The sequence below is a fragment of the Lagenorhynchus albirostris genome, chromosome 10, assembly GCF_949774975.1.
Source record: "Lagenorhynchus albirostris chromosome 10, mLagAlb1.1, whole genome shotgun sequence".
Classification (NCBI taxonomy): Eukaryota; Metazoa; Chordata; class Mammalia; order Artiodactyla; family Delphinidae; genus Lagenorhynchus; species Lagenorhynchus albirostris.
Window position 1 is genome coordinate 19,630,208 of NC_083104.1, and position 27,474 is coordinate 19,657,681.

A 27,474-nucleotide genomic window follows, 5' to 3' on the forward strand; every position below is an offset into this window, starting at 1 on the left:
ACCAAGTTGTTTGAGGCATTCGATTTCTTTCTCAAATTCTCCATATTTCCTCCACTCCTTCCCCTTTGAACGTTGAGAGGTTGTATATTCTCAAAGGTGTGAGAGCTTGGAGGATAATAACAAAGTGATTTTAAGGCAAAATCAGTAGTTCAGTATTTCCATCCAGTGGCCTCTCTAGCATCAGTATCTAGAGGTTTGACGTTATTAGAATGATTTTGTAGTTGTTAGGTGGTCAGATGGGAGGCTAAGAAGGACAAGTCCTTGCAGAGACTGGAGCAGAGGTTAGGAGATTTCCCTGTCCAACCTCTGACAAATTACTGGGTGATAGGCCTTTTTGATAAGGACCAGTCAAACCAGACAGGTTCTCTGAACTCATGGAGCTTACGTTCTTATGGGACGTTAAACTGGTATGCAAAATTAATAATAATAATAATAATCGCCAGATGTCAGATAATGACGAAAGCTATTAAGAAAACACACCTGGTTAAGATCTAGACAGTGCTGATGGGATAGGTTCCTGTGGTAGATTGACAGGCCAGGCAAGACCTCTTTGAGTGGAGACCTCAGTTGAGTTAGAGGCTGAGTCTTGCATGTGTCTAGAAGAAGAATATTTCATATCAAGGGGGCAGCAGGCGGAAAATCTGCCCCCCACCCCCAGACAGAAACAAGCTTGGCTGGGCTTCCACAATTCATGAGGTCTCCATCCGCTCTTCAGCACCAAGGTGGTCAGCACTGCACTGCTTCCTGTTGACCATTGGCTCTGCTCTCCTGTCCATAATCTTGTAGTCCTGACCTAGCCTTCTTCTCTAAAGAAGTACTTTTGCGTGCCCAACAAGATTCACATGGGAAGCACATTATGCTGTGGTGGGTCTATGTGTATTTCCCCTTTTTCTCCCCACCGAGATTTTTACAAAACTTCTGTATGCAAACAGGTATTTTTGTTTGTTTCACTTGAGTCGCTTTTGCATAATATGACAAGCCCATGATTTCACATGTACAGTAATTCATAGAAAGTGATAGTCATCTTGCTTAGACACCTTAGTTCTCAAAACTAGCTTGCTAAATATAGTACCTTCTCAGCCCCATATAAGGTGGCATAAAAAAAAGAAAAAAATAAAGGTCAAAGTTTCCCCACCCACGAATTTGGTTATAAAAACAGCAAAGCAGGGTTTTTTCTGAACTTGAATCAGTAAATTTTTAATTTAAATAGTATCCTGTTTTGACAAAGTGCTAAACCACAGAAGTCTCAGAAAGACACTGTTAAGCTTGTGTCAATACCTGCTGGCATCTCTCAACAGGAAGCTTGGGATGGCTTTTGTTGTCATTGTGTGATACACCAACAAGGAATGTGTGCCCTTATTTGCTGCATCCGGGAAATGGTCAGAAGTGCTCTGGTGCGGCTGGAACCTGGAACCTGTTGACATTAATCTGTTGCATAACCCTTTGCCAGACAAAAACCTGTATTGTTTCTTGTGTTCAGTTCATTGCCATTATATTCGGGGCTTTGGGAAGCATGCTTCCTGAGCAAGACACAATGCGGTCACACTGACTCTCTTCCCTGACCCACCCAGCGGAGCCCTGAGCCTGCAAACCTTGCCCACCTTGGTCTTGGGATCGCATTACTTGTACAGTTCAGCTACGCGGGGCCTGCGCAGTGCTTGAAAGGCTTGGACTCTCCCTAAGAAATCCAAGATAGTAGAAGAGCTCTTTGTCGGAATTCATTCCCAGCTCTCTTTCAGTTTGTTGCATGTTGAAAACTTCAGTTACATTTTACTGTAAAGGTGACTGCGTTTTTCTTACGGGGCCTTCAGGGTAAACAGCCGTTCGTTTCCACCTGTGAACACACATGTAGCTTGTGTTGGGGTAGGGTGTGTGGTGCTTCCGAAGTCATTATTTTTCTGTAATGTTTATGCTCCGTGGCTGTGCATATATCAATTCTATGCCCCAGTGCTGGATGGAGAGGTAGCCTGTAATTCCAGCTGAATGTGTTCCAGTTGAAAGTAGGCCGGAGTGGAAGCGAGGGATAGATCAAGCAAATAGCTTTTAATTTTACATCAGTTGGTTTTCTACTTTGCTCTGGGGCAGAAGTTTGCAGCCCAGCGTTGCGTTAGATGTCACTCACGATCTGGAAGAGAGGCATTCTTGGAAAGTGTCTGGCAAGACAGGACTCAGGTTTTCAATCCCTGACTCTTAGTGACTGATGGGGAAGTTGGAGGTGGCTTCTCCTACTTCTCCTACTTCTCCTGCAGTCTACAGTTGCAGCCCTTATCTCCTAGCTAGAGATGCTGGAGATTAGAAAAGGCGACAAGGATTCTAGATTCTTCAAGGATAAAATTAGCATGACATTTATTAAATGTGTCCCCCACACACTCTTTTTTTCTAAATAAATTGCATAATAATGACATTGGTAGATTATGTTGTCACATGAAGAATTAGAGGATTCCCTTTCAGGCAAGGCTCACAAATCTCTCCAATGTGGAATTAACTGACAATCCTCCGCGGGTAATCTACCACCGCTGAGGCACAGCCAGAGAGGGCAGAGACTTCTTTTTGTCCCCTGCCCAAGGACAAAGAGTGGGAGAGGCCAACTGCCAACACGAGATGCAATTTCAGGTTTAAAGCTACAAATAATACAGTTATGAAAGATTTCAATCTGATGTTTTAGTTCAGAGTTTAGAATTGTTGGCCATGCAGTCAAAAGAATTAGCCTGGCTTTAAAAGAGGCACAAGAGGACCATGTCTGTTTCCCGACCTGCCACTGTGACCTTGGGCAAGATCTTTAACCTTTTCACTTTTGTTTGTGTTTCTGTGAAGTGGCTACAATTGGTAACCACCTGAGGAGCTGAAGGTAAGGACCATTTGAAAACTGGGACATAGGGCATCCAGCCTGAGACACCCAGCATGTGACATGCGCTTCACCAAAGATGCTGATAATGTTATGATGGACTTGTTTATGATGACTTTAAGACACCAGGTTATTATTAATGTTGTTAGTAAAAATCTTAAGCCATAGGACCTCATTCATTTTTGGCTAGAATTTCATAGTAATAGGAGAATAACTGAAATTCTGAATGCCGCACATTAGTAAGGTTAAATGAAAAAGCTAATTAAGGTTAAATGAAAAAGTTAAATGGAAGAACAGAAGTAGCTCCAAGGTGTTGATGAGCTGGATAGAAAGATCATTGGATGAAATAAATAAACCACTAACAGAGAACAACTATTTTATGCCCAAACAATGATTAATTTTTTGAATTTTTTTTAAAAAAAATCATTTTATAAAGGAGAGATTAAAGCCTTTTAGAATTAACATTATTTAAGGGGAGGTTCATCTGTAAAAACCTATCCTGTTAATATGGCCTGGTCTCAGTAACTGATTGCAAACAATATAACTTACACGCTGGACATTTTGAAATGTGCCACCAGGAAGACAGAATGTATGTCCCTATATTACAGTCCTCAGTCGGTTTCCACTGGGGACTGGTTCCAAGACCCCTTGGATACCAAAGTCTGAGGGTGTTCAAGTCCCTTATGTAACATGGTGTAGCACTGGCGCATAACCTACACACATCCTCCCATATACTTGATGGATTTTGATTGATTGATAGGTTCTTTTTTTTTTTAATGTCTTTATTGGAGTATAAATGCTTTACCATGTTGTGTTAGTCTCTCCTGTACGACAAAGTAACCCAGCTATATAATCATTTGTAGGTCACTTGTAATGCCTAATACAGTGTAAATGCCACATAACTCGTTTCCCGTTTGCGGCAAATTCAAGTTTTGCTTGTTTGAAACTTGCTGGAATTTTTTTTTTCCTGAATATTTTCGATTGGCAGTTGGTTGAATCTGAAGATAAGGAACCCACGGATAAGGAGGGCCAACTGTACGTGGATGAAATAAAATAGTCGCTAACAGATTTTGTAAATCATTTATTGCCAGACTCTATGAAAGTATGATTGTCATAGTTTGGCCCATTGGACCTAGAAAAAAAGAGAAACTTTAATGTCGAATTCAGGAATGAGGAGTTAGTGCAGGGTTTGTGGGAAAGGACAGTAAAAGAATTTTGAGTGAAAACCCCTTGGACCACGAAGTCTTAATTATACTTTCATCATGAGACCGTGGGGGGTGGATTTCTTTGTGTGTTGTTTTTGTTTGTTTGTTTTTTTAAGATCAAGACGGTGAAATGTCTTGAAGAAATTCCCAGGGCTTATGTGAGTATGAGGCATTCTGTTGATTTTTAAAGTGAAGTTGCAGGCCCACCTGATAAGAGACTTGTAGATTTGGGTGACTGAAAGAAAAATGCACATATGGTGAATTGAAACTTAGTGATTGATCCGTGGCTGGGACAGTTTGAGTATACTTGGGGTTGACTTGGGGAATCCCTTCCAGAATGGCATCACATGAACCAAGAGTTGCTACTGCCATCATGTGCTTTATAATTTGGTGTTTCCCTCTTGCTATGCTTTTCAAGGTTGATTGAATGTATTAATATAACTACTTCCTAATCTCCCTGTGGAAAGAGGTACCTGTATTAGTCAGATGCAAATGTCACAACCCAACTTAGACTGGTTGGTAATGGGGGAAAGTCTGTTGGCCCACAGAACTTGAAAGTTCAAGGGTTAGCCTGGCCTCAGACACAGCTGGGACTGGGCAATGTTATCAGGACTTAGTCTAGCTCCATTTTTTTGTTCTGCTTTCTTTTTGTGTTGGCTTCATTCTTTGTCAGATTTTCCCTTTGCTGAGCAGGATGGCTCCTGGGAGCCCCAGACTGACACATTTACAGTTTAGCAACTCTGGGCAAAAAATCAGTGTCTCTTGCCCAGTAATTCCAACGAAAATCTCTGAATTGACTGAATGACTTGAGTCATCTGTGTATGAACCAATCACTGTGGTCAAGGGGTTGGGAATATGCTGATTGGCTGGGACTGTGAGCCATGTGCCCACCTCCAGATTACCCTGGATAGATTGGCTCCATTAAAACCACATAGATCCAGAATCAATATGGGTAAGTTGTTGTACCTCAGTTGTCCTTTTCGAAGATGGAGGAATGGATGCTGCATAGACGTCTTACCCCACATCGCCTTAAAGAGGGTGAGGCGTACCATATTGTTACTTTGAGCCAGTCAGCAAGTTTAGTGGAAAAATCACTTCCTTAAGAGTTAGGTAACTTGACGTTCAGTCCCAACCCTGTGACACACTGCTCACAAAGCTTGGGAGAGCCGTGTAAATTAATTTCCTAGGACTCGGTTTCCTCATCAGAAACCAAAGACCTAGAATAGTTCTGCAAGTCCCTTTGTGCTGAAAAAAAAAAGTCCGCATTTCAAGCCTAGACTTCATATTTATCATGGTTTTCATATTATGCTCGTCTCATAACATGTTCTACACTCTCAGCGTTGTCTGATAGAATTTTCTACAGTGATGGAAATGGTCTACATCTTTGCTGTCCATTATGGTAGTTTCTAACCTTATTGGCTATTAGGTACCTCACATGTGGCTGGTATGACTGAGAAACTGAATTTTTTATTTTATTTTATTTTATTTGATTTAAACAGATAGCCACATGGGACTAATGTCTCCTCTAGATTAATGGTCAAGTAGAGTTATGTGAATTTTAGACAAAAGTAGAAGTTGACTTGACCTTCTGTGCCTTTGGTAATTAAGTTTATTTTTCATTCATAATTTGTAGTTAAAATAAAAAGTACTGGTCATTCCACCAAATACAGAAAGACTGTTGTCCCCCAACCAAAAAAGAGTGTTGTGTTGGAGGTTGATTATTCTAGTTTTTGTGGTTCCTCATATATCTCCCCTGCCAGGTGGTATGAGGCAATGGAAAGAATGCTTAATTAGCAGTCAGAAGTTTTGGGTTCTGGTGTCGGTTCTGCCGGTAACTACTCAGATGTATGACCTTTGGCTAGTCATTTTTCCTACCTGGGCATGAGTTTTCTCATCTGGAAAATGAGGGGGTGGGTTTAAAATGATCTCTCCATCTATTCCAGATCAAAGTTTCTATGATTCTGAGTCTTTTTCTTCGTTCTCATGGCCAGGATGGTGGCCGAGAGTTTCTCTTTGTGTAGTTGCTGAGTGTACTACGTCCGGGTGATGGAAACAACTAGGGAGATACCTTGGACCCTTGGATCTGAAAGAACCCTGAGGAAAGTCAAGGTCTGCTTCAGTATTGTTTAGTTTTCTAATCCAAGATAAATCTAGAAAATAAAGAACAGGTAGCATTTAGCAGTGCATACTTGATTCAAAAGTCAGTTTAGTCTGAAATGGCCTTGTTTTGCTACTTCCAGAGTTGAACGTGGAGGTCACGGTTTCAGAGAGGGTGCTTGTAAGATGGGCCAAAGTGAAGACTATTGAGTGAGGGAGAGAGGGGAAGGACTGTTAGCCGAAATGAGCTTGAGACGTTAGTTCATCAAGTAAAACCATAACTCCTACTGCTTGGTAAGCCTGAAGAAGGAGATTCAGGTGTGAGACATTCTTTGGTACCCAGGGAAGTTAGGGTTAAGGAAAGATGTTTGGAGTGACTTCATCTGTAGAAGGTTGGATTTTGAAGGAGGAGATGAATCACAAATGAAGAGAAAGAGGAAGGAAAGAACATTGGCCAGATTTGCAGGAGCAGGTAGGAGGATGTGAAGTGTTCCAAAGGACAGTGTGGTAGGATGTGTCAAACCAGTACAGAGGGAGAGAGGCATCAGCTGGGGCTGAATAGAGACAAGATGCTTATTTGGTGATTTAATTTTGATGTTTGGTAATGACATAGGCTAATTGTGTTGTTGTCGTGTGATAAGGTGGCAGGGTTAAAACATGTATTGATGCGGTCATGCTGGTGAATTCCCATTGAAAATAAAAGCTCCTATACCCTGTCTCCATAGGATCGTTCAGACACGGTTGCATCTTGTAGCTTTATTTTTATTTTTTAACTGGCTATCTTTATGTATGGGAACAGTCATCTCCAGAGATTCATTTTCATTTCAGAAAACTTCTAAAGGTGTTAATTGCATTTTTCAAAACTCTTATGTAATTATTTAAAATTATTCCACCGGCACCATAAATTAGAACTTTTCCCATTATATCGCCAAGGAACATTTATGACCTGTTTAGACACTTTTGATTTATAGGTTTAGGAAACAAGAATATAGAAAGCATTGCCAAGTCTTAATTTGGAAATTTCTTCAGCCACGTCTGTTTCTGCAGAAAAGAGGAAAAGAAAGCTGGTGGGAGAGGTGATTGGGAGCTATGGCCTCACACACACCAGTGAGACGTGAGAAAAAGAGGCACAACACCCAGTTTGGGGGACCTGCTCTGAAATGAGCAATTAGGGTGTCTTTCACGAGTTGTTTAATCTTTCCAGGCGTTATTTTTAAATGCTGGTTCCAGGTAACAGGGTGCTTACTGAGTGAGTTATTTAACTTTCTTGACCTCAGTTTCCCCATCTGTTAAATGTAGATTAATCATAGCATCTGGATTGTGGCACCGATTAAATAAGTTTGTTGATTTCTGCATTGAGAAACATTTGTCTCTGAAGCACGTACTAAGATGCAGGCAGCGTGTTAGGTGTCATGTGAAGGTGACGGGAGGGGTCAACACTGACACTGCGCCCGACATCGCCTGGTGCTTTCAGTCTGGAGTAGGCTGATACCACAGATAAATGCGAATGACCCCTGGTGTGAAACTCTTCTTGGTAATTGTCAAATAGTAACGGTAGCAACTCCAGTTTAGATGTTATGAAACGCTGGAGTACACACATTAAGAAAACTGTTCACAGTACATCTGAAATGGCGCGATTCTAGCCATTTAGCGATGACACAAATTGCATGTGGAAGAAGGTTAAGGAAGAGTTAATATTCGGAGCTGAAGAATCATGCTTTTTTTAAAAGTCTCAGCAGGCTGAAATTCTGGATCAAAATGAAAAAGATCTTTCATGGGAATAAATGCACAGCCCATACCCTTGCCCAAGTGCAGAGTAAAGAGCTCTAACTTACCAATGGTTCAGGTGATAGTTAGGGGATGATTGTAAAACCTGTAGGAGCCAATTGTGCCCTACTGAGAGGCGGGGGGCACCGAGGACCCTAGGCTGCATTAATAGCGTAATGAAGAATTGAGGCTCTGTCCTCCTTGGGGGACAGATGACGCTTGGCCTGCTGTGCTTATTTCTGGATGCTGCATTTGAAGGGGGTAGGGGCAGACCAGAGCGGAAGGCCTTGGACGTGACGTGTCAAAAGCTGTCCTGATCTCTGAAACAAAACCAGGTCCTATTTGGTACTTTAAGGGGAAGGACAAAACCAAGACAGTGTGAGGCCCTGGTAGGAAGGGGCAGAATCACTCTGGTGCAGGGTTAAATTGAATCATCCCTTGGGATTAACTTGGTCCCTCAGTGGGCAATTCCCAGAATCCAGGTGACCAAAGAGAAGTAAGGTCTTGCCAGCACTGGGTGTTCAGCCACTGTTTGTGGCTGTTCTGTGGCCCTGATGAAGTGTGGGCTGTGGCCTTTCTCTAGGTTTTTTCCTGCGTCAGGCAAGAGCTTCCAGTAGCAGAGACAAATGAAGTAGAGATGCCTCGAGCAATGAACATCCTTTTTCAGGGTGTCTGGTGTTGGCAGCAGCTCAGGAAATTGCTTTTCCCGCCCTTCCAGCCTTATCTCCATTCAGGATTCTTTTTATTTGACGAAATTAGCAAGACAAATGGAAGACGGATGATTTTTTTAAAAAATCTGGATCGCTGTCGACCTGCAGTAGGTACAGGACTACTGCATGTATTGGACTTGTATTGGACTTAGTGACTTGAGTTTATTCACAGCTATAAAATGCGAAGTGGTTCATGTAATCCTTGAATCATAGTTAATATTCAATTTGTCTTTTTTAAACTTTCAGAGAATCTGACTGATCATTGATTGCTCTATATAAGTCCTTTTCTTTTTTTTTTTTTTTGGCATGTGAGGTCACTCCATCACGAAATTGTCATCGACAAGATTTTAGCCCCTGACTTGGTGACATAGAGGTGCCTGTCTTGCCGTTGAATATGCGTGGCGCATATAGAGATGCTGTTATTTTAACATGCACTTAGTTACTTCTTCTTAGCCCTATACTACAAGTTGAGAAAGAAGAAAGAGTGTGGAATTTGTCTCTTGGAGCTTATAGTTTAGAAAAAATATGCGCATGAAACAAATAGAATGAGAGAAGGAAGGAAAAAACGAACAAAGGAGAGAGAAAGAGAAAACATCAATTCGTTTGTTTATTCATTTGTTTATAAATTCATCAAATATTTGTTAAGGGGCTATTATGTACCAGGCACTCTCTTTGGCATTTGGGGAGTTAATTACTATTTGATAGAATGTGGCAATGTCCAGCATAGACAGTAAATGCGGCAGCAGCTCAGGGAAGTGATACCACCCCCAGAGTTAGCGCCATGGGCGAGAAGATGCCTGAGTTGTAGAGTGGCCTCTTCCGCTGTCTTACATGTGTACGTGTGTTTGTTTTTCTTTCGAGGAGGATGATCTGCCTAATGGAGGAGTATTTTTTGTTCAGACGCGGCTCCTTCCTCCTTGTCTATAACGTGCGATTTCACAGGTCTAGATAGGACTTGAGTTGTCCTTCCTGCACCCACTTAGTTCAAAAGGAACACGTGAATAAAAATGAGCGAGAGCCACCTTCACCCCAGCACAGTGAGGCTGCCTTCGGAGAACTCGCACCAAGACCAGACCTCAAGGTTGAGGGATAGGAGCCTTGCTGCCCAGAGGGAGTGACGTGTCCAAGGCCAATGGCCGTCTTGACGGTGCTGGTTTTCTTAGAGCTCTCTTTCCTCTCCTGAGGGCTTAGCGTACAAGACCTTAACACTTTGTAAGTTTTGCCCCTGTATTAGATGTGGATTGTCTTCATGCTTTCGTTCTATCTAACTGTATGGTAAGATGTCCACATCTGATGCAGCGTTATTTAGACCCTTTGGTGACCAAAATATCTCATCCTTGAGTCTGTGCCCCTTAGCATCCATACTTTTGTTTCTGTGTCAGACTCACCCTCCAAAAACTCGCGGAGTCAAAATCTCTGGATCGGAAAGATCGGAAGCAATGGGTTGGAGAGCATGCCACAATAAGAATACAGAACACCACCCTCTGCAGACTTAGGGGAAGGTGTGTGTGGGGGGGGGGCGGTGTTTGAGCCAGCTCAGATCAAGGTTGGCAGAGATCATGTTACATACTGGACATGATCTAGATGAAGAGCAGAGACCATGCCCTGAATGGGAAGAATGAGGAGAGGAAGAGATGAATGCATTTTTGAGATGAGAAATTGGGGTGAAATTGAGAAAAAGAAGAAAAACCCTTTGATCTCAAAGAAAGGGAGTTGTAGCGGGAATTATAATTGCCCCAGCCTTGTCGAATACCTTGCAGTTCCCCGGTGTTAATGGCTCATGCCGTCTCCCGTGTGAACATGTGTACACACTCTTCCCAGTAGCTGAAATATCCTTCCCCAGCCCTGCCTGCCTAACTACCTGGGACAGACCCATTATCCTTAAATATGCAGCATAATCCTTGTCTTATTCTCAAAGCCCCTTTATGCCCTAAGGCCAAGGAGAGAGCCCCTCTTCTCTGCCCTTTGCATGGGTGTCTCTCTCTTTTTAATTCAGCAGATGATCAAACGATGGCTGACGCCATGCCATGCACTCTGAGAACACTGAGAGGGTTCTGCTCCTTAACCTTGGGTGATGAGGGTGTTGGAAACTTTGAAAGGGAGCTTAAAAGCAGCTCATTAGGTCAGAGAGCCCTGATTGTTTGGGTGTAAGCGGAGCCCCCTCCGGGGCCATGGTGGCTGAGGTCCCACCAAAGGCTTTCCTTCCCAGAGACAGTGGTAGCAAAGTATCATCCAAACATAGACTGAGGGTTCCGTAAGTTAGGTCTCACGTTGGCCAGCCTATGTGTTCTCAGCGCTCAGGGCAGACCCCTCCACAGATTATCCCAGTGGGTCCTTGAGAATTCATTTAAGAAATCAGCAAACACCTTCACACACCCAAGTGATGACGTGGCTGGGGGATCTGGCGAACCCCGGTGACCTGGAGCTAGAAGTGGGGCTGCCTCATGACCCTGGATTTAAAGAACAAAACAACCAAGTGCCTTCTTGCATCGTTAAGGTTCATTGGACGAAAGGGCTACTGCTACTTAGTTCAAGTTTGGAGTTAGGGTTGATACTAACACAATACAGAATTTTGCAGTTAGGGTTGATACCACGTCACAGAAAAATAAGAGGTCGACGAGAGTAAAAAAACAAAACGAAGCAAACAGTTTGCCTTCTGGTACAGTATTTCATTATAGCAAAAGGAAAAGATTGAAGGAAAAGCAGTGTGTAGTAACGATAAGAATGGTATTAGGAAACATTTAAGTGTTTCCCAGGCATTGACCCATTTTATCACATTTCATCCTTGTAACAACCCTCTGGGAAAAGTCCTGGGATTCGTTCCCTTCAGAGATGTAGAAACTGAGGCACTTAGAGACGAATCATTTACCAAAAGTACAGTCAGGAGGTGGTGCAGCCAGCATTAGAACCCACAGCAGTCTCTCTCCAGAGCTGTCATAGGGAAGTGGGTGCCTTTTATGATCAGGGACATAATAAGTCCCATCACCGTGGTGTTGCATCTTTATATCTAAGATGCTATTGCCAGGAGAGCTCCAGCCCCATGCAGGCTAGGGCTGCTAGGATACTGCCTGGTGCCCAGCGATGTATGGGAAGAAGATGAAAAGTCTGTCTACCTGTTTGTCTGTGTGTCTGTCTCTTCTCAATAATGGAAATGGGAGTGTGAGGGGTTTCTTAATCAAGGAGAAGTAACTCAAGACAGCGCATGAGCCCTTGTTCCACTGCCTCTCCTCCCAGCCCGGTTGTGGCTGCAGACAGATTCAGGGCCAATTTCACGTTCACGTGGTGGACCAGGGTTGTCACTGTGGATTCCTGTAAGAAGCAAAGAGGCTATCAGAATTTTACCTTTGTATTATTTCAGGTTCTATTCATGCTGACCAGTCAGTGGCTCTTTGTCACATCTGTTTGCCAAGTGAGTAAAACTGGACCCGCCTCTTTGTTCTTCCAGGCCTAGTTCTAGCCCCCCAGCCTGGTCTCCAGCTTGGCGTATGGTACAGAAGCCTTGTTTCAGAGTCATTCAAGTCCCACTCCTCTCCTTACTAGCTGTGAGATACTGGATAAGTCATTTCAACTCTGAGAGCCTGTTTCTTCATCTGTTGAGTGGGCACAATAATGCCTCCTTCAGGGGGTTGTTTTGAGGATTAAGAGATGTTATGGAAAGTGCCAAACCCATCAGGAGCTCCCGGTAAATATGTGCCGCATTTCTCAGCCATCCTGTTACCAGGCACCAGCCCTTCCCTCTGTTTCCCTTTCTTTGGCAAACCCTGTTCCGAGGTCCTGGTACACACCTCCTGATTTGTAGCCGGCAGGCTGTTTTCAGTACTCCCAGCACCCGCCTCCTTGATCGTGACTGGCTTTGGGCTTTGTTTTCTTAGCTCTTATCTCAAAGTCACCTGAGCTCCGTAACCAGGAAGCGAGAGGCTCCCTAAGGCAGGACTGAGCTCTGGCGGGGAGAATCACACCCCTCCTCTTTCATCCACCAGCCAGGTGACCTCAGACGAGGCTCCTTGCTGACACCGGAGAGGTTGCTGGGTGCTATGCACTTGTGACCAGGTGCTCGCCAGGCATCAGATCAAAGATGCACACCAGTGCTCTCGAAACAGGGAAACTGAGTTTAAAGATTGACACCCACACACACACACCTCAAAAGTAATAAAAGAAACCTCTGTCCACTGCGAGGCAGATAATTGCTCCCATTTTACAGATGAGGAAATACAAACAAAATGAACTTTTGTGACTACCTAGTTTGCCGGTGAGTAGCAAAGATTGGATTCAAACCTGCATCTCTCGCACTGCAAACTCCAGGTAACCTTCTCCACGTGCCACGGTATATATATATAAAATAGGATTCCTGCTCGGTAGGTTATCATGAGAAGGAGGAGGGAGTATGTGGCGGGGCTTTGCCGCTTCAGAAGGCTGGCCAGAGGGAAGGACTATAGCTGTTGATGTTTTACACTGTATGTGCCGAGCCGGGAAGACGTCAGGAGTAGCCTGAGGTAGAGAGAAGAAAAGTTGGAGGGGAGAAGTTGGTAGGGCAGTGGGATGGTGAATGGATAGGAAAGGGTGTCAGAGGACACTTCACCACAGAGCTCCCTGATTTCAAAGGCCTGGCCTGTTGGGTTGTGACATTACATAGATGTGTCCTGACCCATCTCAAAAATTGGACCTCGCTGAATTTAATTAAGATCAATTAGACATTCCTCCTATTGTTCAAACACACAATACGTTATTTGTCTGAAAAGAACAAAGTTCTGTATGACCTGAAAGCTTCCTGCTTCATCTATTGCTTTTCCTCAAGAGGGATGAAATGCCATTTAAAACAATAAAAAATAAATAATTGGCCTGCAGGCTGGACTGTCTGCTTTTCTGTATGCATTTTCTTAAGACGAGAGTTATCAGATCTCCAAAGGAATCTAACATCTCTGTGATGCTATGCTTCCTTGCAAATTTCCCTTTTCGTCCAGCCCAAACCTTACCTGTGGCTTCAACCTGAGATGGAAATGCCAGCCCCCACCAGTAGTTACCTGGCGCATAAAGCTTTCCTCTCTCCTTTCCGATAGGAAACAGACAGAGGCAGGTGAATGGCTTGCGAGGTTGGACCAGAAATTGAGAACATTGTTTTGGTGGGAGCAGGCGTGATGGAAAGAGAGAGCTTTGATGGTTAAAGAAGAGGGGAAAAAATCACAAGGAGAAAGGACATAAATAGGTTTGGAAATCAGGTGATTTTAGCCTCCTCCTCTGAGACCCCCACTCAATTCACCAAGTCCTAAAGCATGTTAGTGACTTATTCAATGGAGCGCAAGTTACTGATGTTTCACAGGGTTTATGACCTAGAGAGAATCAGAATAAGAGCTTTTGAGTTGTTTTCCAAAAAAGTTTTCCCTCCCTTTGTTCCCTGACATTCTATTGACACAATAGTGCCAAAGATTCAAGAGTTCCCAAATACTGTTTATATTTTTTAACTATATCCTTGGTAGTTTTATATATGATATTAATTGTAAGCTAAAAAGTACCTAGAAATTAGTTCCTCTGCTAGGGTAAACTGTGTACCTGACACATAATAAGTAGTTAGTAGTGATAGTTTTTGTTATTATTATTATTAAAGAAAAAATGGAGAGTATCTTATCCATCTTTCTCTTTGTTTAGGTGAAGTGTGGAGTCTCAGAGAGGTGAGGGGATGTGAGCACAGTCACACTGTTGGCTCATGACAATATCATTGACAGACCCCCATGTCCTGTCTAATACTCCTACATCGTCTCAGGGTTAAACAGAGCACTTGAGGCCACTTTGGACTAGAAAAGATCTGCCTACCTGTTGATGGACCTGTTGGGAGACTCCCAATTTGGAATTGTTTGCGAAACTAGCTGAGCTTTCAAAGAGTGGGAAGTGGACGCCGAGGGTTGTGGACCTTAAGGTCCTGCTTCAGATTCTGTCTCTGAGTCCGTACACAGTTCCTCTCTTCCCAGCCTCCCACTTCCATCCCCTGTCCCCTGCCAAGAACTGCCCTCCTCACTTTTCTCTAGGAAAGATGACCAAATCTTTGGATTTTTCTGTGGTCTCTTTTCAAGGCAGAAGTGTGTGTGTGTGTGTGTGTGTGTGTGTGTGTGTGTGTGTGTGTGTGTGTGTGTGTGTGTAATCGGTGACTATTAAGGAAAGAAAAGCCATAGAGAGCTATAGGGCCCCACAAAGGGTTTTCGATGTCACGATTTCTATGCCACACAGTGTGGAAGGCAATTATCTTTCGAGGGGATTCCGCAGCCCTGCACGGGCTTCCCTGGTGTAAGATTTATTGTCAGCTGCGTTGCGTGTTCGTTATAAGAGCATTTACTCGGCATCTAAAGCGCTGTCAAGAGTGCTACTTCCTGAATGCTTCTGAGGTTGCAACTGCGAAGCTTCATTTTCCCGTCTTGGAGATATATTTTTGAAATGGGATGCAGGGATTTGTAAGGCCTCGTGCTTCCCATTGACGCTGACAGGAGCTGCCTCGTTCAACCCTTGCTTGCTGCCGCGGAAATTCACCAGCTGATGCCCAGAGCCCTCCTCCCTACACGCCTGGCTCGCACACCAGGGCACCTGTCGTGGGGAGCGAGCCTGGCAGCGAGTCCCGTTGTTTGGGGGGGACTCACGCCAGCTCATCAATCTCGGAGTTAACTGTTGTCTTACTTAAACAAAGGATAGACGAAAGCTCTTCTTTTCCTCCTTTTTTTTTTTTTTTAATCCCTCTTCCTTGTATATGGATCTTATGAATGCCTGAGGAAAACTTGAGCCGCAAGCCAGCTAAATATACTGTATCATGAAACCTTAGGGACCACTGAAATGGGAACAGTGGCCCTTTACTGCTAAGAAGGTGTTTTATTGAAAATGCACCGACATACCTCTCCCCGGAGAGGGAGCAAAGGAGGAGGCAAGATGCCCGGCAGTAATACAGGTTGTTCTCTTAGGTGAGCTAAAATACAGAGTTTGGCACTCCTGTGCTCTGAGCCAGCCGGCAGTAGAGTAGACGGATGGGCATGTTTACATTAAAGGTGCCATGTTTCACCCTCTGCGTCTCCTCCCACCACCCCCCCCGTTTTTTTTAAGTGTCTTAATTTCTGTATTCCAGTTAATAGTTCATTACGTGGCCTTTCTCTCTCCAGCTTTTGAAAGTTATCTTTGGAATAAGTTGAGGTAGTCGAAATGTCCTAGTCCTGGCAGGCTTACCAGCAGAGGGCAGGCGTAAAGAAGGTTTTGACATGAGGGTGTGTCAGCCTAGGGTCACAGGAGGGTGGCGTGGGCCGGGAGGGAGACTGGTGAGCATTGTTCGGAGGGCAGGATGGAACACGCTCCCTCTGCCTCTTCGCAGGCCTGCTGCGCACCTCGGGTCACCCGAAATACTGACTTTCCTGCCTAAAGGTGGCCAGTGCCTTAAAAGGATACCCAGCGATTTCTACATAATTAAACATTTAAAAAAAAATTCAAATGTCATCTCATCACCCAAGAGCCATTTTTTCTCTTCCCCTTCAGTGACCCTGTTCTGCTTGTGCGTAAAATCGAGAGTTTGCACATGGGTGTGTCGTCAGCACTGTCTCTCTTCGGGGGTGGGGGAGGGGGGAATAAGGCCTCGTGCTTAATGGTGATAGTGATACTTTCTTCCTGATACCTGGAGGAAAGAGCTCTTTGGGAAACGACCTCCTGCCCTAAAACATGTCCCTTTTTGAGGCTTTTGTGCACCTCGGTGTAATCTGTTCTAACCTTACGGTAGAAGCGGTCCAGTTATACATTGTACATTATATTAAAACGAGATTATAGTTTGAGCATAAATCAGAGAGAGTAATTTGTTACTGTCAGTCAGATGCAGAGTTTGGAATGGATGTTGGCCATTTTTCTTTCCCAGACATGATTTTGTTTACCGGTGACATTCTATGAATATCTTTACGTTTCGAGTGAGGGACTTTTTTTTTTTTTTTTTGGAGAGGGTGGTACATGTTTTCCATAGCTTATGTACCCATCATATTCATAAGTCACCTGAATGTTGACATGTCACAGTGTGTATCTAGAAAATTAACCAGGAGCAATCGCATTATAAAAGGTTGCATCCAATGAAGATGCTGATGACAGTTTGGAGGGTGTCACGGGAAGAAATGTAAACTCCTTTGCAAGAGTGAGAACTTGCAGTCTTTTCCATTGGCTGAGCGGCAGCAAGAGAAAAGCAACATAATTGCCTTCATTGTCTACAGACATAACAGCGACATAAACAATAGCAATCTGGAGCTAACTGCCTTAGCTCCCTGTAGATGGATGATGTATTAATTTATATTTTTAAGTAAAAGCCCCACTTAAATCAAGAAGGAACGGCAGGTCCTTGGAGACAAGTGCCCAAATGTCCGGAATCGGGCATGTCTGTTGCAGTTTAGTCTCTCTAATTGGCTGCTGGTTGGCGGTCTTTGGAGACATGAGAAATAACTAAAGCAGGGCTCCTTCTGGAGAGACTCGCTTCCCTGGGCAGGTCATCAAGCCCACTTCTGGGGTAAGGGGCCTAAATTCTGTAGTCCTGCTCTTTCAGTGTGTTCTCCTCTAGCAACAGGGTCAGTTGGTTGAATCTCTTTAAGTTGTCGTTTCAGAATATGTTCTGGGTACTCCACGAAACGAATGGTTAAAAAGAAAGGAAATAAGTGTTCAAGGAAGGGCTGTTTAGAAGAAGATGGGGAATTGAATTAAGATTTTGGCCCCTTGAGATTCCCTGGCGGTCCAGTGGTCAGGACTCCACGCTTCCACCGCAGGGGGCACACGTCCAATCCCTGGTCGGGGAACTAAGATCCTGCAGGCCACACAGCACAGCCAAAAAAAAAAAAAAAGAAAAGAAAACAAGAAAAAGATTTTGACCCTCATAAGCAAGTTGATTTTTTTCAACCCATCAAACTGTTCATCCCTTGGTAGAGATAACTGACTTTATCTGGGGAGGTGTCTCGCTCTCAGTGTTGCTTAGAAATATGTGAGCCAGTGCCCATTTACATGCCCTTTTTCTCGTGATTGCCAAGCAGCTCCGGCTGGAGCCGAGGACCACGTGGGCCCAGCACCGTGGCTGGTGTCTCCTCCTTGGCCATGCCATCCATCAAAGTGTGGGAATAACGTCCCGACAAGATGCTCCTTCTGACTCTGCGTTGAATACATCTTATCTACATTCTCAGCTCTGAATGGGCAGTAAAACCTTTCACTTTCTTCTGCGTTCAAGGCTAGGGCTCAGCAGAACCAAATAAAATACATGATTTGAGTCCCAGGTGTGTTATTTGGTGGTTAGAGTTTGGTGTGGGATCATAGTAATCTGTTCTTAAGTACACAGCCAGCTGCACAATGGACTCATTTAGCAACTGACAGGTTTCTTAATATGTGGTGTTTGAACAAGGGCTGTATCTGTTGTGGGTGTTAGGATGTGGGCATCAAAAATATTTTTCAGTAGGGTATTTAGCATTTCCTTCACTCTTCCTTCAACATTAGCCCTTCCCCCCCCCCCCAGGTATTCATTTTATATTATCATGGCCTCTCTTTTTCTGGAACTATTCAGTGTCTTGCTTCCCCTTGTGGCCCGTGGAGCTGGGTGTGTTTGATTCTTAGACAGGGAAAAGAAAAATAAAAATCACTTTGCCTTTCTGAACTTCAGCTCCCTCCTCTGTAAAATGGGGATTGCAATTTCTGTTCACATTGTGACAACTAAATGAACCCCTGTGGCTGAGTAACCCATTCTAAATAAGCCTGCCCCTCAATCCAGATTTTTCTAAAGCTCCCGCAATCCACATGTCCAAATGCTGCTGCTTTTATTTTTATTTTATTTATTTTTTGGCCTTTCTGACCCAGGCTTTCCAAAATGACCTGGCACTCATAGAACAAATGGCATTGACTAGTCTTCTAAATCACTGCACCTTGTAACATTTATATTGGATTCCAGCCATTGAAAGTTCCAGTTCTCACTGAATCCCAGACACAGGGCAGGTAGACAGGGACCACATGGAAAGAGATCTTTTTTTTTTTTTAAGTTTTTTGTTTTCAAAATATTTATTTGTCTGCGCCAGGTCTTAGTCAAGGCACGCGGGATCTTCGTCGCGGCATGCGAACTCTTAGTGGCGGCCTGTAGGATCTGGTTCCCTGGCTAGGGACTGAGCCTGGGCCAAATAACCAAAATGCGTTGGGAGCGTTAATCAAAATGGCCTGGGCCTATAAAACTTATCCAGGTTTATCTCTGATGGTACATTTCCTTGCCTAGAAGTAGCCTCTGAGTCACCATGTCATGTTTGGAGAGAGGGTGGGAAGGGCTCCAGGTGGCCTCTGCTTTTGCTAAGTTACTTTGTCCCCTCCCCCCTTATCCAAACCATCAGTCCTCGAAACACCACCTCCCCAAGGGGCCTTCCCAGACCTCTCCTGATCCACTCATCTCCCCCTGCTCTGTGGTCTCATGGTGCTTAACGCCACCACCATGCAATTTAGTATTTGTGTAAGCACCGCATTGCATCACTCTCTAATTATTTTGTGTGAGGCTGGACTCCACAGCTGGGTCACAAGCTTCTGTAATGTTTGTTGTTTGCTTGTTTGGATGCTCCCAGAGACAATTCGCTTACAAACGGAGACCTGCAAAGGAGGTGGGCCAACTTGTAAAAGCATGCTTGAGTTTTATGGATGCCTCTGAAAGAAATGGTCTTTAAAAAAAAAAAAAAGAATTGCTTCTTTAAAGGGCACCCTGATGTTGTTCACAGACGTTAAATCTCTAATGAATTTTAATACCTTTGAAAAAAATGTGGATTTTTGAAATGAACATTTCTCCTCTCTCCCTGTGCCTTGGTTGGAGAGAACTTCCTATATTTTTATTTCCTGTCTTTGGGGCCCTGCCAGCCCCTAGGGAAGGAGGGCCTTGTCTCTTTAAGAGTCAGAACTCTACTGATTCATGGTACACTGGCAGATTTAAGGCCCCTCTCCCCAAAAAAGAATGCTTTGGTTCTCTGTTGAATATTCATGAGAGGGTGGGGTCACATTTTTGTGACCTGAAAAACTTCCATTAATAAATTTGTTTTCTGACACAAAAACACTTTAGGGTGGAGCTCGATCAGTGCTGCACCCCATTTAACATCTGATCATAAGTTGACAGTCAACTGGCGCTTTTGTCTCTTTTGCTGGCGGATTAATGGGGGAATTGTCTGCTCCCGAGCTGACCTGATTGAAATTCAGGCATTTGCTTGATCGGAAATACTATCAATATGCTTTCTGGTTTGTAGTAACCTGCGTTAACACCTCAAATGGAAAAATACTTTCAAGTAAAACTGAAATTAGTGGAGTAGGATTTGTGGCCTTTTTTTTTTTTTAATTGAGGGAAAATACGTAATCATTAATGTCACGACTACCTTTCCTCGAATATTTTTAAGAAAAATAATTTAAAAGTTAGAGTTTTGTTTGTTTGTTTTGTAAGTATAGGCCAAAAAGTGTTCCCCTAAATTGAACAAGGGTAAATTAGAGAAGTGATTCTAGAGCTGCCGAAAATGACTAAATTAACCTGGCACCGAAATCGGGCCAGTTGAGCCCACCAAGTTTACACTATTGGTGACTTTTTTTTTTTCCTCACACTGTACTCAGCTTTAAACAGCATTAAGGAGCAGTGACTAATAGAGGTCATCTTCAAGTGCTCATGGAGAGTAGCCTGTGTTGATGTTGTTGTATAAATAAGAACGGAATTTAGAGAATTATTTCTTAGCGAAAGAGTGGCAGATGCTTGCTTCAGCAGCTGTCGTTCTAGAGGGCAAGGAGCTTGGTTCAGCAACGAGGTACGTTGGTTGTTATTTATTTCAACCCCCGTGTCGGGTTCGTTTTCCTCTGTGCGCACAAGCACACTCCGGCGAACCCGGCTCTTGGAAAGAAAAGGGGGGAAATAAAAGAGGCCAAAGCTGGGTTAAACCAGGGACGTGAAGCGAAAGTTCTCCCGCAAAGGCCGTTTTCGAGGAAGTTCTCCTGCGCTGCCTTTGAGCCCCGCATCCCCTTCCGATTCTAAACAGTTGCTCCGAGCAGTCGGGGTGTGCGCCGGACGCGCCGGTTCCCCTGCGTGGCCGCTCGGGTTGCTCTGAAAGGCCGGGACAACTCTTTGTCAGTTTCCAAGAGGAAACAAACACAGCCGCCCCACCAAAAAGCCCCGACCCGGCAGCCCCGGCCGGAGGGAGAGATGCGCGCCGCGCCCGGCTTCCCAGACGTCAGCCGGAGGCGGGTCAAAGGGTTAACAGCAATTAAGCGGAGTTGCTCCCGAAACAAAAGCCGGGATTCAGCAGAGCGTGATTTCACCTGCCGCGCGGAGGGGGGCCGGGGGGCGCGGGCGCGGGGCGCGGGCCGCGGAGCCCATTGTGTGGGGCGCGGCGCGGCGCGGGGTGTTTAGAGGCGGGTTGTGATTGGTGGAGCAGGGCGGGGCGGGTGGGCGCGGCGCGGCGCGTCTTGTCAGCCCGCGAGCCGGAGCGCCCCTGCGCGCGTGCAGTCCGCCTGCACGCCGAGGCCGCCGGACCCCACGCCCGGCCCGCGCGGGCGCCCTGAGCCGGCTCCGCGCGCCTGGCGGCTACATGGAGAGTGTCAGGTTGGTCCCTGTGATTGATCTTTGCCGTTCTGCTCTCCTTCCCCGGGCTCCGCGGTGCCAGCTTCCTGGGGCCTCGCTGGGGAAGGCAGGGGCGCCCGAGGGTTTCTAAGTTGAGTCTTTTGGAAAAAAAATAATAATAATAACCATCGCTGTTTATCAACTTGGGTGGGAGTTGCGCTCTGGAAGTGGAGGCGGGGGGAGGGAGTGGAGGGGTGGGAAGAAGCAGCTCCAGGCCTGTGGGTCCTGGAAGAGAGAGATTCCCCCCCCCCGTTTTTCTCTTGCTCTCCCTTTTTTAAAATGTTTATGGGTGGGGTGTAGTTGAGAGTTGAAGGAAGTCCTGCTTGTGTTTTGCTCTCGCGCTCTCGCTTGCTCGCTCTTTTTTTTTTTTTTTTTTTTTCGTTTGCTACTGGTTTTCTGACGTTCTGGCCTTCAGGCAGCCACTTTGGTAAAGCCCTCGCCATCACTCCATTCGGGGGACGTTTCTGGGGTGTGATTTATGTCACTTTCAGAGCGTGTGACATATACAAGGAGCCTTCCATCTCAGTGTAACCCGTGTGGATGTTTCTTTGCTGCTGATAGTTTGTTTCTATATCTGTCTAGGCTATTTTCAGCTTAGCTGTTCAAATTCAAGGAGTTCACACACAGTCACGGGGGGGGGGGAGGGGGACGAATAAAGCCGCACACAGAAAAGGGCAGGCTGGCGGAGGGACACTCAGGCAGGTTTGGACGTCTCAGCTGTGTTGTATTACTTTGCTGGTTAATTAAGTAGTGAGTGGGCTTTGGGTTAGGACGCGCAGCAGACTGAGGAATTGTCAGGGGGTGCTCCCATCCGAACCGGCTTTGACTGTAGCTACCTCAACTGTCAGAACTGCCTGAAAGACGGTCAGTGGAAACGAGACTTTCTTGGTTCCCCCCGCCCAAGTGTCGTGATGGGAAGGAGGGGACCTTTAGGAAGTGGGTGGTAAAGTTTTAGAGCAAAGTACATATAGACTCTTTCCTCTTTGGGATTAACTCCTTCAGGGCCTGCCGGTTCGGAGTAAAATATCTAATAATTTTATACTCTTGTCCACACAGACCAAATGTTCTAATCAAGCCAATTTAAAAATGCAAATCACCTAATTTCCATAGATTCCAACACTCTGAAAGTGACACGTTTGGGGGAAAAATTAAGCCTAATAACAGGAAATGTGACTCATACTATCAGTGACTAATCTGCTTAAGAAAAAAATAAGTTGCATTTATTTTATTAGGAAGTCAGTGTTAAAGAAGCCATTTTTTTTTAACTTCAAATCGAGTGAAGTTTTTATTTTAGAGGCGGCCTTTTTAATGCCTTTTTTTTTTTTTCCATTTGTTTGTAATAGATTTTCCAAGAGGAATGCTCGGTCAGAGCTGGTTTATGTGGTAAAGTGTTCAAGCTAGCATGTCATTGTCAGAAACCTTAAACAGGATCACATTAAGATTCTAGTTTAGGATCTGTTGCTGTTATTGTTGTTTAAAAGCATACAAAGCTTTCTCGAATATTAAGACCCGTCACTAAGTAAACCGAATGAAGGCTGAAGCACATTCTCCTAATTGATGCCCTTCGCTTACATTGAAAAAAGGTCTACTTCTATTTACGTGATTCTTTGTAGCTGCCTGACACATTTCAGTGGAAAGTGTGTAAAAATGAAACCAAAATACAGACTGCCTACCCAGAGACACTGGCTGACTTACTCTAGGATGTGATAGAGCTGAACTGAAAACGGATTGGGCTGACACTTGATAATCAAAGTTGATTTATTGTTCATTAGTACTGCATTAGCCCTTTCAGGCAAGACAGTTATTTGTGTAGTGGCCTGTCAGGAGTAAGACTATGAGCACCTGTCATTTCTAAGGCGTGAGATAAGCAACCAGATATTAAGCTGATGCAAATAAAAATACGTTGGACTAGGTAAAGGACCACATGATGATAAATTTTTTCTTTAAAAGAAGAGAGAGCAATCTATAAGAAGAAATCTATTAACAATATATATATATATTTTACCCTAGGGACTGCTTATAGTATGAAAGTAATGGGCTTTATGCTCTCTTATTTGCCTCTAGAACTTTCTTTTCTACCCATATGTGCAGCTCATTTGTTAACAAGTTGGTCAGTTAAGGAAATGAGGAGCGTAACATGTCAGTTCTTTAATCTGAGTAATTCAAGAAAGGTAGGCTTCCCATTTGTGTTGTGTTTTTAAATAAACATATTTCATTAAATGAAACTCTCCTAAGCATGGGCTGATTATATGAAGATGTGATGACATCATAGCTAAGCTATGCTAATGTCGGATAATAATGTCAAGGGCAGTTTCTGCAACGTGTTTCACTCTCGATTTTTTTCTTCCCTCCCTGGAAGGGAATGATCTCATGACATACAATAGAAAACAACCTAAGTGTCAAAAGAAAACAAAATTAGTGAACTTTTGTCTGCAGCCATAGAAACGCGGATTAACTCATATTTTTCCAGAGGACGGAATGGAAACATTCTGCAAGAGGCTATATAGTGTATTGTCTTCTCTGAATTTTCATTTGACAGGGATTTTAGAGGCTGTGATCTTAATTAAATCTCAACTAGCTGAAGTAATGCATCTAAAGGCATGCAGTGTTGCGTAACCTTGCTCAGCTGGTAAACCATAAATTATCGGAAAGCTTGTGATAGGAGTGGTTGGCCTGAATTTTGTTTGTTTGTTTGTTTACAGTCAAATGTACTGTAAAAACAAAACCCTCGCCATCACTGCCTTGTATTTGCAAGTTGACAGGAGCTGTCACTTGAAAGATAAACTCTTTCATGACGCTGACCAGTTCTGCAAACTTTTCAGCCAACCTCCACACAATTGCAAGAGACAGTGAAATTAAAATCCAGATTAATTAAAAGCAATGTGATTTCAGATTTATCTCAGCTGAGTAAGGTGGCAGAAGTGTGCTGGTGGTACAGGGTTTTACTGAGACAATCAGGAGACGGTAGTGTGACGAGCTTCTTAGCTTGAACTAAAATGTGAATAAAATTTGGCCAAGAAAAGGAGATTGAAGAAATTTATTTTACTCTGTGGCTTAGTTGTAGATGAACACCACTAAGGGGAAACTTAAAACTATCCTCTTAGGAGTTTGGCAAATAGAATAATGCGAGTCCACTGCAGGTAGTTCTTTGTGATTTATTAGCGAGGGATGAGGCAGCAACAGTTGACCAGAGAAGGTTGGAGTAAATAAATACATAGTGTCTGGTGTGTGTGTTATGTGTTAAAATGCATATGAATTTGATGACAAGGAGTTACAGTCATTTAATAGTTATTAACTAGTCCAGATCTTACAAATTCTACTAGTGCTTGTAAATACTAGGTTATTTACTTTCAGTGTCTTTTAAACAGATGTGTTTTTTTACTGCTGCATTTTTTGGTTCATATGTATGCTCTAGTAGAAGCAGCCATCTACACATAAAAATTGAGAAAGCTATCCTGTGATACATTGATTTTATATATCTTTGTACGTAAGATTTCGTATAAGACTAGGAGTTATGTTGCTGATAAGCTGTAGCTCTCCGGGGGCAGAGAAGGACTATAGCTTCGTGTATACCTGCATGGCTGGGTTTGGGGACAGACATGAATTTGGTTTGGTTTTGATGAAAGATTTCTGTTCTTGGCAATAGCATGAGATTTCTGGACATTGGTTTCAGTCATTTCAAAGTGTGCAGTACTTTTTTTTTCTCCCCCCTCCTCAAAAATGGCATTCTAAATTCAGTTTTATTTACTCTTTTTTAAAAAGAGAAAACTCAGCTACCTCTTAGCTAAGCAGTCTTCTACAGATGCTGGGAACTTGAACTATCTGGAGAGACCTGAACTGGGCCTCTACTTGAGGACTGTTGGAATAATCTCTGAGTCTTTCTTCCTACCTGACAGCTGTTTGAAGAGAGATTAATTTAGAATGAGAGAAATAAATATTGAATACATGCACTGTGCCTCCTTTTCAAATCCGGTTGAAAGCAACGAATCAATGAAGTTGCTGGCCAAATGTAAGGGTGCACTTTTTTGGGATACCTTAGTATCATGTTTTAATTTTTAAGCTTTATCAGGCCCTTAAATCTGAAACATCATTGTTCAAATAACTGAGAACAAGGTAAATCAACAACATCAAAAAGGTCGGCTTCTGTGATTTCTCAAGGGCTTGTTATTTTGTACTTCCCAATTCTATTTGATGTCTTGACAAAACAAGATGACACAGGGGAGAATACATTAAATTTTGATTTTTTTCATCTAACCTGTTACTGTTGTGGCAGCTTAATTTCTTTCACTTTGTCCTGAAGATGGCTTTTTGTACAATTACTCTAATTGTCACACCACTTCATGAGTGTGGGTCTTCATGGCTTTCCCATTTGCCTTGATTTTACTAGGCATTTTGGAACATGTTTTGGCCTTTATCACATAGGGAGCTTTGGGTTGGGCTTTGTCTCCATTAGAAATAAATCAGTGAATGGTGAGATTGTCGAAGAAGCAACTGATGCTTTCCCATTAGAATCTAATTTGCACCCCTTAGCTTAACTGTGATAGATAAGGTAAAGGTGTTGGAAATAGGCAGGAGAAGCTACATAATTTGAGAAACAGAAGTTATAATTCTGAAAAAAAGGGGAAAGAAAGGGTGATTGCACCCTCAGTCAGGCCTTAAAAATGTTGGAATGATCTAATTGTGGCCTACCTGCATGTTTAAATCCAACTAAAATCCCCCCTGTATCTCAGTAAATAGTAAAATATATATGTATATATATTAATTATATGTATATGATGTATTTTTTTCGTAGTTAAGCACCCTGTGATATTTTCTGTGCTGGTTAAAGCATGAAGAGCTGTCCATTTAATTCTTAGTCTTAGAAAAATGTTCGATGGGCAAAAGATCAACATTTAACTTTTCTTCATTTAACAGTATCCGTTGATGTCCAGCTGCATCTCCAAGTCGTCTTTCCTTATTCTAATCATCTGTGTGTGTCAAAGAGGATGGATACAGTTGCCTTCCCTTTCACTATTTTTGAATAATGCTTCAATGTAAGGGAGCTTATGCAGCCAAGGTCTCTTCTTTTTCTCTTCAAGAGCTAAAGATCTGTGGGTAGAGTCTATTCTGAGGTACCTTCTTGGAATAATTCTCCCCTCCTCTTCTTTACAGTACTTAAAAGACGATTTGTGTTGTTGTTGTTCATATAAACTGTCAGAGCAGGTTTGATCCACGTGCACTAAGTTTTTTCCATCCCTCCTCCGAGAGAGAGACTGAGGAAGGAAGAGGGGGCATTTTTCTAGATAATAATAATAATAATAATAATAATAGTTGCTAGGTTGAAAAGATCAGGGCTTATTGGATGATTATTTTCACGTGTAGCGTCCACTGTTTCCTGTATTTAACAGTCACTAATGGGAGAAGCGTTTTAATTTATGTAAACTTTACATTTTTATGCAAATGAAGCTGATATTAGAGCTAAAACAGTTACGCTGGCGCCTAGTGGAGTAACCTTGTGTGTGGGGGGAAATGTGAGAGGAGAGCAGTGGAGGTCCCACAGATGCCCGTGCTGTAAACAAATATGAATTTATGCCACTTTTTACAATTTAGAGACAAAAGAAGAGCCCAGAGAGCGTTGCCAGGATTGCTTATTAGGCTTGATAACCTGAAATAACTCCTGATTGGCAGGCAAGTCTTGGCCATACAATTCTTCCTGAAGGAAGGATAGCCTTTCTTGATAGAATGTAATAAACAAAATGATAAAAAATGAAACGCTAATTGCATTTTAAAGAGGTCTTTTTTTTTCCCTAAAATTTTAATAGGTGGTTGTATTGTTACTGAGAGAACAGTTATGCTAATGACTGACTACTTAGATGATTTTGCATTAATATAATAACCATTACCTGCCTTAATGCTTTGTACAGTATTGTGGCAAAATAGCGAAGCCTAAAAGAGTTATACAAAAAAACAGAATTCTATAATGGAACAGAATTATACTTTCCACGTGAATAGCATGCTTTTTTTTTTATTTTTTGAAGACTGAAATATTATGTCAGAAATGTATTTTCTTTCCTCCTTTACATGGTATCTGTGGCTTTTTGGGTTTTTGTGTGTCTGTGTGTGTGTTTCTTCTTCTTCTTTCTAAACACCATGGGGAACAGATAGAAGCTTCCTAACTTTTTGGTTTGCCGATATATCAGTTGTATCCATTCGGTTATTAATTATGAAAACTGTTGTCTTTCATCGGGGGGGGGGGCTTGCTGTTTATTTTCTTTTATACAG

General features: G+C 43.3%; 1 protein-coding gene across 6 annotated transcripts in view; it reads left to right on the forward strand.

Annotated features, from left to right (window-relative positions):
• The window catches only part of FOXP1 (forkhead box P1), a 597,798-nt gene that overhangs the window by 469,018 nt on the left and 101,306 nt on the right, over positions 1 to 27,474 (forward strand). Inside the window, exon 1 of one of the 6 annotated variants that reach the window (XM_060161352.1) lies at positions 21,116 to 21,195. The exons of the other annotated variants lie outside the window; for them this stretch is intronic. The gene's annotated coding sequence lies outside the window, so the exon portion shown is untranslated. Of the gene's footprint in view, positions 1 to 21,115; positions 21,196 to 27,474 lie in introns of those variants that run through there. 6 annotated transcript variants of the gene reach the window in all.